The sequence below is a fragment of the Solanum stenotomum genome, chromosome 11 (genome assembly GCF_019186545.1).
Source record: "Solanum stenotomum isolate F172 chromosome 11, ASM1918654v1, whole genome shotgun sequence".
Classification (NCBI taxonomy): Eukaryota; Viridiplantae; Streptophyta; class Magnoliopsida; order Solanales; family Solanaceae; genus Solanum; species Solanum stenotomum.
The window spans coordinates 2,233,669-2,244,654 of record NC_064292.1 but is presented as its reverse complement, the minus strand read 5'-3'; the positions used below and the strand labels follow the sequence as shown (position 1 = coordinate 2,244,654).

The window sequence follows — 10,986 nt, the reverse complement described above, 5'->3', positions numbered from 1 at the left end:
TCAAGACATGGTAAGTCTTGACATTTATTCCTCATTGTTTATGGAGTGCAGTGGGTTATACCTAAATGCTTAAGTAGAGTTCGCAGAGATGGGAGGGGTAGAGTCCTAGTTCATTCTAAACAAAGCAAGACACCTTTTTGCCTACCATTCAGACGTCCATTGAAGAATGTAACATCTATATAGAAGAGAGCCCATATTTGCAGTACGTGTCTATATAAAACTTTCAAAGTCGTCAGCTACACTAAAGAGGAAGCATACTAAGTTAATGATGGACTGGAGCATGCAAGATCCAAGTATATTGTGAACATTTTAGGTCATACCTGATGTTGCAGCAAATATGAGCTAACGATTTTCCAAAAGTAGGGAACAAAAGTGTACGCCATCAACATGCCAACCATATTCCAAAAACATAGTAAATATTTCACTGGTAAAATTAGTCAAAATAAAGAGAAGCAATTGTAAGTGAAATCCAAAAGAATTTACAAATGGCAATATGGTGTAGATACTTATCTACATTCATGGTACTGCTCATGTTAGAGAATGTTTGGGAGACGAATGGATCTGTTTTTATCTGCAGAACCCATTTAGTATTGTTTGATATAAAATCAAAGCTTCCTTGTTTAAAAGGATATAACATAGTTGAGGAAGTAGATATCTTTTCATTCACAACATTCCTTCTAGCATCAATAGTAAAACATTATAACAGCTCTATGACAACACCAATTATTGTCAAACGAAATGCAAGGCGATGGATAAGAAAGTAGTAAACTGACAGCATCAAATAAAATAACTAACACAAAAGTCTAGTTTAGTGCAAGTGTTTATACATAATGGTAGAAATACAGGGTGGGTGGTTCGCCAAATTGTCAAACAATAGACAGTAGGATATCAAATTCTATGTATACCGACGAATAGGGAATGATTAAATATGTACCATTATAGTTTGCAGACATAGTAGTTTATAGAATAGACTGATCAGGTCCTAATATATGTCAAAGCACCTGCACAACAATACATATCTAAGGCCTCCAATCTGCAAAGAAAGGTTGGGACAGACCATTTCTTAAAAATTGCCTGTCCAAGCACAATTCCAAAACACCATTAAATGAGGAAATTGTATTTTGACCGGCATTATGTACACATATTATTTATAGAGTGTTGACAAATGAACGTAGTTTAGCTTGGATTGATGACAGTAATTAAGTGTTCTCAATTCAAAAGAACTCAGAGGAAGATGAGCAATGGATGAGTCAATATCTTTGATTCACACAAGTTATGCTTTTAATAATTAGAGAAAACCCCAAGAACAAAAGAGCACAAAATAGCCTATTTTAAACAATGAAATCTCAAAATAACCAGCAAACTTAGAAATGAAATGTGAAATTCAGTATCCTTGATCACACAAGTTATGCTCTTAAAATTTAGAAGAAATTACTTCAATCTAAGTGCAGGAGCAGTGATGTTCCTAATGACAAAATAATTAATAGCTTATGGAGTGAAGCATTTATTTGTTAAATTAATACAACTTGAAGAGCTGATATGTTTGATCGTTTGGTAGGAGGTATAAGGCTGGACATCTCATATTTGGTTGATGGTATATATTTATCCCGAGATTAATTTATACCATCAACCAAACAAGGTATAATAGCTTAGTCGTCATAGCATATATCAAGTAAAAATAAATTTGGTATGTTGTTGGATAAAAAGATGAAAATAGCACAAACTCGAGTAGAGAACCCGTGGAATATTGAAAAGGTGAAAGACGTGTAGAGAATACCTTTCAATCCTCCTTTGTCATAATCTGTTTGAGCTTGTGTTTGCCGCTTTCTGGAGTAGCTGGTACCCTGCTCCACCATTTCCCCTCTCCATTCGAGCTCAAACAAGTTGTTGCCTTTCTCATCAAAACCAATAAACCTCTTTCACTACTCCTACTTTCTTGGGTAACTTATACCTTGTTCAATGAACTTAATTCACCTACACTAACATATTCCATAATCAATTACTAATTGAGAATTCATGTCCCAAAAGACCAATATAAAGCGCCATAATTTAGAGCTTGTTTGGATTCAATTAAAAGTTCATCAAATCTACTTTAAGTCATTTTTAACTTTTGGGAGAGATTTTCAGCTCTCTTGATCAGCAAGAAGTTGCTATATGGAACAACTGTTTGAGAAATCTTGCTGAAGGTAGTTCTTTAATTGATGCAATTTTCTTGTTTACTCAAATGACAATAACCAACCATGATAAAAGCATATAATTGCTTGTTTCAAATCCAGAAACATTGGACTTTCTGATAAAAGAAAGTTAATTTTCTATATTACATAGAAAGCATTACCAGTCACCAATACAGCAGCAAGAGATAGCTATCTAACACTACACAAACAAACTCCAAGTAAAGGGAGAACATCATATCCCTTTTTTTCCTGGACAAGTCAGAACAACAATAAAGTTTTGAGCTTTCCTCCCATCAAACACCAAATTGCCAAGAACCCATTTTTTTCCAATTATCATAAAGTCAATAGCAAGCAGAAGTAAAAAAATTAAAACCCAACATAAGCATTTTAGCCATTAAGAAGTTTTGAGCTTTCCTCCCAGGCTTGTGTGGGGTTACGGGATCTTTTACGTGGGAGAATTGTTCATGTGTATGTACAGAAACTTGGGTTTCAATCGAATTTAGTTTTGTTAAATGCACATCTTCATTTGTATGCTACTTGTGGAGCAATGGATGATGCCATCTTTCAGTTCAATATTTGTATAAAAACAGCATCACCATTTACTCAAACATTAGCGGTAATTTAAATTCTGAAGGTTAGAAGCCTTATCCTAGATCTACTGATAGACCAGTAGGTCAATTTGAGTATAAGTAAATGAAAATTCTTAAACTCCAAGCTAAACCCACAAGAGCCCAGAAAATTGATTCCGATGGAAAACTCATATATGAACAGAGAAGTTCAAAAGAATTCTGCTAAGAAACTGTCACAAAAGCTGTTGTGACTGTTGAAATAAAAGTTTTCTTATTTTACTTTAGGTCCCTTAAGTATTTACGTATTTTATTTCAGTCTTACAGTTTAGTCCCTTAAGAATAGTTTGTGATTGTTGCATTGTAGTCCCTATCTTTGTTAGGAATAGGACAGCTGTAGTACTATCCGCTGACGGTAAGGAGTAATATTAACGATGTAATCACATTAAGAGGAATATATCAGAAATTTATCAAATTCTCTCTTTTCTTTCTCCTCTCTGTTCTCTTTCTCCTTTACGAATGCTGAATGGTATCAGGAAACTCTCCTATTACAATGGTATCAGAGCCACCTGGTACCTCTACGCCACCTGCAATGGCTCCATCCCCCGCCATTCAAGCCTTACAAGATAACGTTCGAGCTGTCCGAACTCAGTTGGCGGTGTTTGTTAATGATGTGAGCAAACGTTTTGAAACTGTTGAGCTACACCAATCACAATTTCACACTCACTTCAATGAGATGCGTGAGACGAACAAGAAAATGAAGCTTATTATTTCACATATGGGAGTACAGTCCATCCCTTCTTCCCCGACGACTTCACTTACAACACCCGCTGGCACTCAGGGTTTTCAGCAACAATTGGAAACTGGAAAATCACCTATAGTTGGTTCCCATCCATCTTTTAATCAGTCTGTGTTTAAAGTAGGCCAGGGTTTTACGTTTCCACCAGCACATCTGTTCTCAAGCTCTCCTCTATTCCGAAACCCAGCTTATTCTTCAGCTCCCCCACTCCTTCCCAATTCGATTATTCACACTCCTTACACTCCTAAGTCTTCAAATCCTCAGAGAAATCTCAAACCAAAGATCAATTTTCCAGACTTTGATGGTACCAATCCAATGAGTTGTTAAGAAAATGTGAGAAGTTTTTTTAGTTATACAACATTTTCGAACTGGAGAAATTCAGTTACGCTTCGGTGCATTTGGGGGAAAGGGTAGATATATGGTTTGATAGTTAAGTGGTCAACCATTGAGGCAGGGTAACATGGCAATGATTTTGCACTGAGGTCTATCGAAGATTTGGTAATATCAGACCTCAAGATATAGTTGATGAGTTCAATAAACTTATGCAAGTGGGAACTGTTGATCAGTACCAAAAAAGGTTTGAGGAACTAACCAGTTATATGACTATCATTAACCCATTATTGAATGAAACTCATTATGTTGCAAGTTTCATTAGTGGGTTAAAGGTCGAATTAAAATCGTTGGTGAAGTTGGCAAGTCCTACGATAATTTTAGAAGCTTATGAGGTTGCAAAGTTGTATGAAGAATCATTTAGGGCTCTTATTCCTTTTGTTTCTACTAGAACACCTCCAAATACTGTCCAGAGGCCTTTAGCCATAACCTACCACAGAAATGCCCAGGCCACTCCTATAAGACCCCTTGCTGGCCCTTCCTATCAGCAACCTCTGAAACTCACCTATCCAAATCAAAGGCCACAGGGTAGAGCTCCACTCAAACCAAATATCCTGCCTCCTAATCTTGAGGTTTTGAGAGAACAGACTTTGTTATAAATGTAAAGAAAGATACCACCCTAGTCATCAATGTAAACAAAGAACCTTGCATACTATAGAAGGTGAGGCGACAGTAGGTTAAGGGGAATAACAAGAAGTTTTTTTGGATGTTCCAGAAACCTTGGAGGAGGAAACAGAAGAACAGGCTAAAGTATCATTGGATACCTTATTAGGATTGAGTTTTGCAAATGGTAAAATATCTACCATCAAGATTGTGAGATATGTCGGAAAGCTGCCAATAACAATCTTAATTGATAGTGGGTCGACCCATTCATTCATTGATCCTCAAATTGTGAAGCTACTAAGGCTACCAGTACGCCCAATGAGCAGACCTATGAGGGTGTTAATTGCTAATGGCTAGTTGATGAATTTTGAATTTGAATGTCTATCATTTGAACGGAAAATGCAAGATGAGCAGTTCAATTTTACACTCAAGTTGATGAAGGTGGGTGGATGTGATATGATCTTAGGTATGGATTGGATAAACATGGTAGCACCGATTATACTCCATACAAGACCTCACAGTCTGAGTTTTATGACTGCTGAGAGAATGGTTACATTATATGGAATTACATATGATCTTGAGGTAACTTCAGTGGACACCGAAACACTTAAGAGGATGCTCCAGTGTGGGACTTGTGAAGTAGTGGCTGAATTGGCCTAGATACATGATGAAACAGTGAATGAGCGAAAAGAGATGCATGTTGAAATCACCAGGCTATTGGAACAACATGAGGAGGTGTTCCAGAAACCTAAGTAGTTGTCACCAATAAGAAATTGTAATCATGTGATCAACTTAATTCCAGGAGCTCAACCTTTCAATCTCAGGTCTTACATGTACTCATATGACCAGAAAAATGCAATTGAGTCTATTATAAGTGACATGCTAAAAGTTGCCACTGTAACACCTAGTCAATTACCATTTGATTCCCCAACTCTTTTAGTTAAAAAGATGGATTCAACATGGAGATTATGTGTAGATTACAGGTGATTGAACAATCTAAGAGTAAAGAACAAGTACCCTATTCCTATGATTGATGACCTATTGGATGAACTATTTGGGGTTACTGTGTTCTCTAAAATAGACCTTCGAGCTGGGTACCATCAAGTAAGGATGAAGAGTCGTGAGGAATACAAAACTGCATTTAGGACTCATCACGGGTTATGGGAGTTTAGAGTCATGCCTTTTGGGCAAACTAATGCTCCAGCAACCTTACAGTCCTTGATGAATGTTGTGTTCAATGATCAAATGAGGAAGTTTATATTAGTATTCTTTGACGACATACTAATATACATCAAGACCATGGAGGATCACATTCACCACTTAGACACTGTGTTAAGATTACTAAAGATCAATAATCTTTTTGCTAAATTCAACAAGTGTGCATTTGGTCAGACTGAAGTAGAGTATCTTGGTCATATTATCTCTGGAGATGGGGTAAGTACTGATCATTCTAAAGTGGTTGCAATGAAGGAGTGGCCAAATCCAATGACAGTGAATGAGTTATGAGGATTCCTTGGCTTGACAGGCTATTATAGAAAATTTATTAAAGGGTATGCACTTATAAGCAAGCCATTAACCAATCTGTTAAAGAAAAGAGAGTTCCAGTGGAACCCTGAAGCCGAAATAGCTTTTGGCCGACTAAAAATAGCTATGACCAGTGCCCTAATGTTGGCACTACCTGATTTCACTAAACCATTTGTGTTAGAAGTGGATGCTTGCAACACTTTGGATATGTGCAGTACTAATGCAAGACAAGAGACTTGTAGCCTTCCTGAGTCAATCATTGAGTAAAAAACATCAAGGGATGTCTACTTATAAGAAAGATTTGATTGCTTTGTTGCTAGTTGTAGAGAAGTGGAGGCATTACCTACATCCACAACACTTTATTATCAAAACTGATAATTTCAGTTTGAAGTTCTTGCAGGATCAAAATATCACAATAGCACTCCAACACAAAGGCTTAACCAAACTAATGGGACTAAGCTTTGAAATCCAATACAAGAAAGGGGTTGAAAATGTGGTGGTTGATGCGTTGTCAAGAAAAGTGGATACTCAGGCTGTAGCTGACACTGAACAATGCATGGTCATCTCTCAATTAAAGCCTAAATGGATTGAGGAAATATTGGAAAGTTATGAAGGTGATCCAGAGGTGTTGAAAGCAATCACAGCCTTGAGTACCAATGGTGATGCAGGCAAGGATATTTCCTTACAACAAGGAATATTGAGATTCAAAGGGAAGGCATGAATAGGAAATAATGGTCTGTTTAGACAACAACTAGTATCCACAATCCATAATTCAGGATTAGGAGGTCACTCTAGAATTTGGGCAATATACCAAAGACTTAAAGCAGTTTTTTATTGGCCCACTATGCTGGAACAAGGTAATTGTTCAAGAATGTGAGGTATGCCAAAGATGCAAAGATGAGCAGGTTGCCTACCCAGGTCTACTACAACCTCTGCCTGTGCCAGAAAAGATGTGGGAACATATGTCAATGGACTTTATTGAAGGTTTGCCAAAATCTGAGGGTTAAAAGGTTATATTGGTGATAGTCGACATGTACATCACATATGCTCATTTCATATCTTTATCTCATCCATTTAATGCCTCTCAGGTGGCTAGAGTTTTTTGGATACTCTGTACAAACTACATGGCTTACCTAAGAGCATAGTTTTTTATAGAGATAAGGTCTTTTTAAGTAACTTTTGGAAAGAGTTATTTAAGAACCTGCAGGTGCCACTCCTTTTCAATTCTGCTTACCATCCGTAAATTGATGGGCAAATAAAAAGGCTAAACAGATGTTTAGAAAATTATTTGAGGTGCATGAGTGGACATAAGCCAAAGGAGTGGAATAAGTGGATTTCAATGGCTGAGTACTGGTACAACAGTAACTATCACTCTTTACTAAAAATGACTCCTTTCAAATTGGTTTATGGTTATGAACCCCCTCAGCTTTCATTTGAATTAATAGCACAATCCAAGGTAGATGCTATTGATCAAGTGCTCAAAGAAAGGCAGATTATGGCCAAGGTGCTGAAGAAAACCTGACTATGGCACAGAACAGAATGAAAAGAAATGCTGACAAGAGAAGATCAGAGAGGGAATTTGAAGAAGGAGATTGGATAGTTTTGAAACTTCAACCTTATAAACATACATCTTTGGCTGTCAGGAAAAGTCTCAAATTGGCTTCTAAGTTCTATGGACCATATTAGATCATTCAAAAACTTGGACCTGTTGCTTATAGACTCAAGTTGTCCACGACTCACATTTCACAACTCAAGAGAAAGGTTGGAGGTCAGAAAATTCCTTCCATAGATCCTCATATTTGTTCACCGGAAGGCCAGCCATTAGTGGAGCCTATAGTTGTGCTGGACAGGAGAATGGTCAAGAAAGGCAAGGCGGCTGTGCAGATTTTAGTGCAATGGGCTAATTTGCTGCCAGAGGAAGCCACCTGATAAGATTATCAATTCATAAGATCACAGTTTCCCAACATTGTTGATCCTTGAGGACAAGTTCTAATTTAAGGAGAATGGATTGTCACAAAAGTTGTTGTGACTGTTGAAATAGAAGTTTTCTTATTTTACTTTAGGTCCCGTAAGTATTTATGTATTTTATTTTAGTCTTACAGTTTAGTCCCTTAGGAATAGTTTGTGATTGTTGTATTGTAGTCCCTATTTCTGTGACAGTTGTAGTACTATCCGCTGACTGTAAGGAGTACTATTAAACGATGTAATCGCATTAAGAGGAATATCTAGAAATTTATCAAATTCTCTCTTTTCTTTCTCCTTCTCTTTTACGAATGGTATTAGGAAGCTCTCCTGTTACAGAAACCCCAGCTTAAATAAAAAACTCATTAAGCTAATTCCGACGGGAAAAGACCAAATTAATTACTGCATTTGAGAAAATACAACAAAAATCTAAATCTGAACAGTTTTTCGACAATCCAAAATAGAACACGGAAAGCATAATCACCCAACCAAAATTGATAACACAACTATTAAAATTATTGGAACTTCCAAAGCACAAGGATAATCCAACATCAATAACAAACTCAAATGGAAAAATAACCAAACTTTCACACACCCAGATCAAATTTGGAACTTAGACTTTAACGAAAAGAAAGATGGCACCAAAAAAAACTCAATTGAAACATGAAAGAACCTTACCTGGAGAATGCTGAAGAGAAGAACTGAACTTTGATGTGCACAGATGGTGGAGCATAAATGAAGAAGATACAACGTAATGTATACATTGATAACACATGAGGACGTCACGTAGGGAATTGAAAAGACAAAATTGATAACATGGGGAGAAGATACGTAGTCACAAGGGCTAATGAATTAAGGTGTCATTTGGTAGAGTGTATTAGGAAATATAATGTATGCATTAGGTGTGTGTATTAGTAGTACTTTGTTTGGTACATTTTTTCTTGCCATGTATAACTTGTGTATTACTAATACCAAGTAATTCTAGGTATTAGTAATACATAACATTTTAACACTTGCATTAGATTAAATAATTACAAAACCACCCTCAAAGCCTTTTAAAAATATTTCCTAACATTTTCTCCTCTTTTCATTCTCTTTCTTGTCATATGTTTTTATTTTTATTTGTTTATCAATGTCTTTTAATTTGTTGGTGTCTTAATAGACTTTATGGCCTCTTAAGTATCATTTAAAAAAAAAAATCTAATTTCAACATAGTATAATCAAAAAGTGACACAAGTTTTAATTATTGAGTAGAGGTGACAATTTTAAGATTAGTGCTACTGACACTACTTCTAAAAACCTCAAGTTTTATTATTTACATAAAAACCCTATTTTCCCCCATTCCACACCCTCCATCTCTCCACCCTTCTGTCGCTGCCATCCCCTCCCCTTCTGCCATCGTAACCGTTGCCACCACCACTTCCTCCTCTACCACAACCATCAGTTATTCCTCCATTGCCACCACTCTCTTATTCTTCCTCTTTTACCACCATTGTTGCCACCTCCTTCTTCTCTACCTCTGCCTCCACAACAACCTCATCTTCATCTTCGTTGTTATCACCAACATATCATTTGTCACTCTACCACCCTCTCTTTTACCTCACTTGCTACAACAATTACTGTAGTTATTGTAGCAACTTCAGCAGTTGCTGAGCAAACTTGAACAGTTGTTGAAAAAACTTCAACAGTTGCTGAGCAAACTTTAGCAGTTGCTACAATAACTTCAGTAGTTATTGCGACAACTTCAGCTGTTGCTTGATTTTCTAGAAAAAAATAATTCAATGACTTCAACTTCAAAAAATTTAAAATTAAAGTAAATTAGTTTGTGAAATAGGACCAACAAGAGAAAAAGAAAAAACGTGATACAAAATAATGAACGACAACGATAATGATAGCAACAACAAAGAAGAACAAGTAAATGGAAGAAGAGAAAAAGAAATGAAGAAGAAGAAATCTGGAAAGAGAAAGAAAGAAGGAAGAAGAGGGTGAAAGAAATCTTGAAAGAGATTTTAACTTTTTAAATTTAAAAAGAGATGGAAAACTTTTCAAACATTTTGAAATTAGAAATTGGGTTTATTTTGAATATTTTTATAAGTTTAGAAGTTTTAAATCTTACATTTTAGACCCCAATTATTTTAATCACTAATTAAAAAAAGTTTTACTTGGTCAATCTTTTTTGTCACCAATTTTAATTTCAACATTTTTTTGTCACCTCCTCTTCAATTTACTCTAGTCACAATAGAGAATGGAAAGACAAAAATACCCCGAGAGCAATGAAGCAGGCATATTGAAACAAGCATTTTCTAATATAAGAGTAAAGAGTAATTCATTGATAGAAAAAAGTTGCCTGCATTTTTTTTTTTCATAATAATGTAAGAGGACGACCACGGGCAATATCGTAAATATGTTCATTTAAAGGGCCAATGGTTCAAGAAAACCACGAGTTAGCTTTCTTTCATTCAACATATTTTGTACTTTTTTTAATTACGTGGCTGCCTCAGATCCACAAATTAGAAAATCTATTATCTACTATATAGAAACGCCAAGTCTAGGCCGATCAATGGCACTTTAGAAAAAGTTCTGAAATTGCATATGGCCATTAATTTTACAAATAAAGTTTTGAAATCAAATTGTAATTTTCCTCATCATTATAAAAATTATTAATTATTCTCTATTTTCATACGGTCTTATCAATCGAGATAGAAAATCTTCCTAAATTAATGATTAACAAATAATTCCACACTGAAGAAACTAATTCGGATTGACCCACATGGGTGATTCAATCCAATTTCCTTCATATACATTATAACCAACTTATTTTTGGATGTGTTCTATAGAAGGGGGTGTTGTTCCCAAATGCACATGCAAGTGTATGCAGTCGCGCAAGTAATATAGTAGCTCTTTCAAAATTAAATTGTCGAACCCAAATGATTTACAATCAATTTAAATTTAACTCAACTAAACCCAC

At 35.8% G+C, this 10,986-nt stretch overlaps 1 long non-coding RNA gene across 1 annotated transcript; it reads right to left on the bottom strand.

Annotated features, from left to right (window-relative positions):
* Positions 1 to 778: 778 nt before the first annotated feature.
* LOC125845127 (uncharacterized) lies at positions 779 to 8,746 on the bottom strand. The gene is made up of 3 exons (XR_007444237.1): positions 8,697 to 8,746; positions 1,778 to 1,974; positions 779 to 1,033 (listed from the first exon to the last, which is right to left on the bottom strand). It is a non-coding gene; the product is annotated as an uncharacterized LOC125845127 (long non-coding RNA).
* Between the last annotated feature and the right edge of the window lie 2,240 nt (positions 8,747 to 10,986).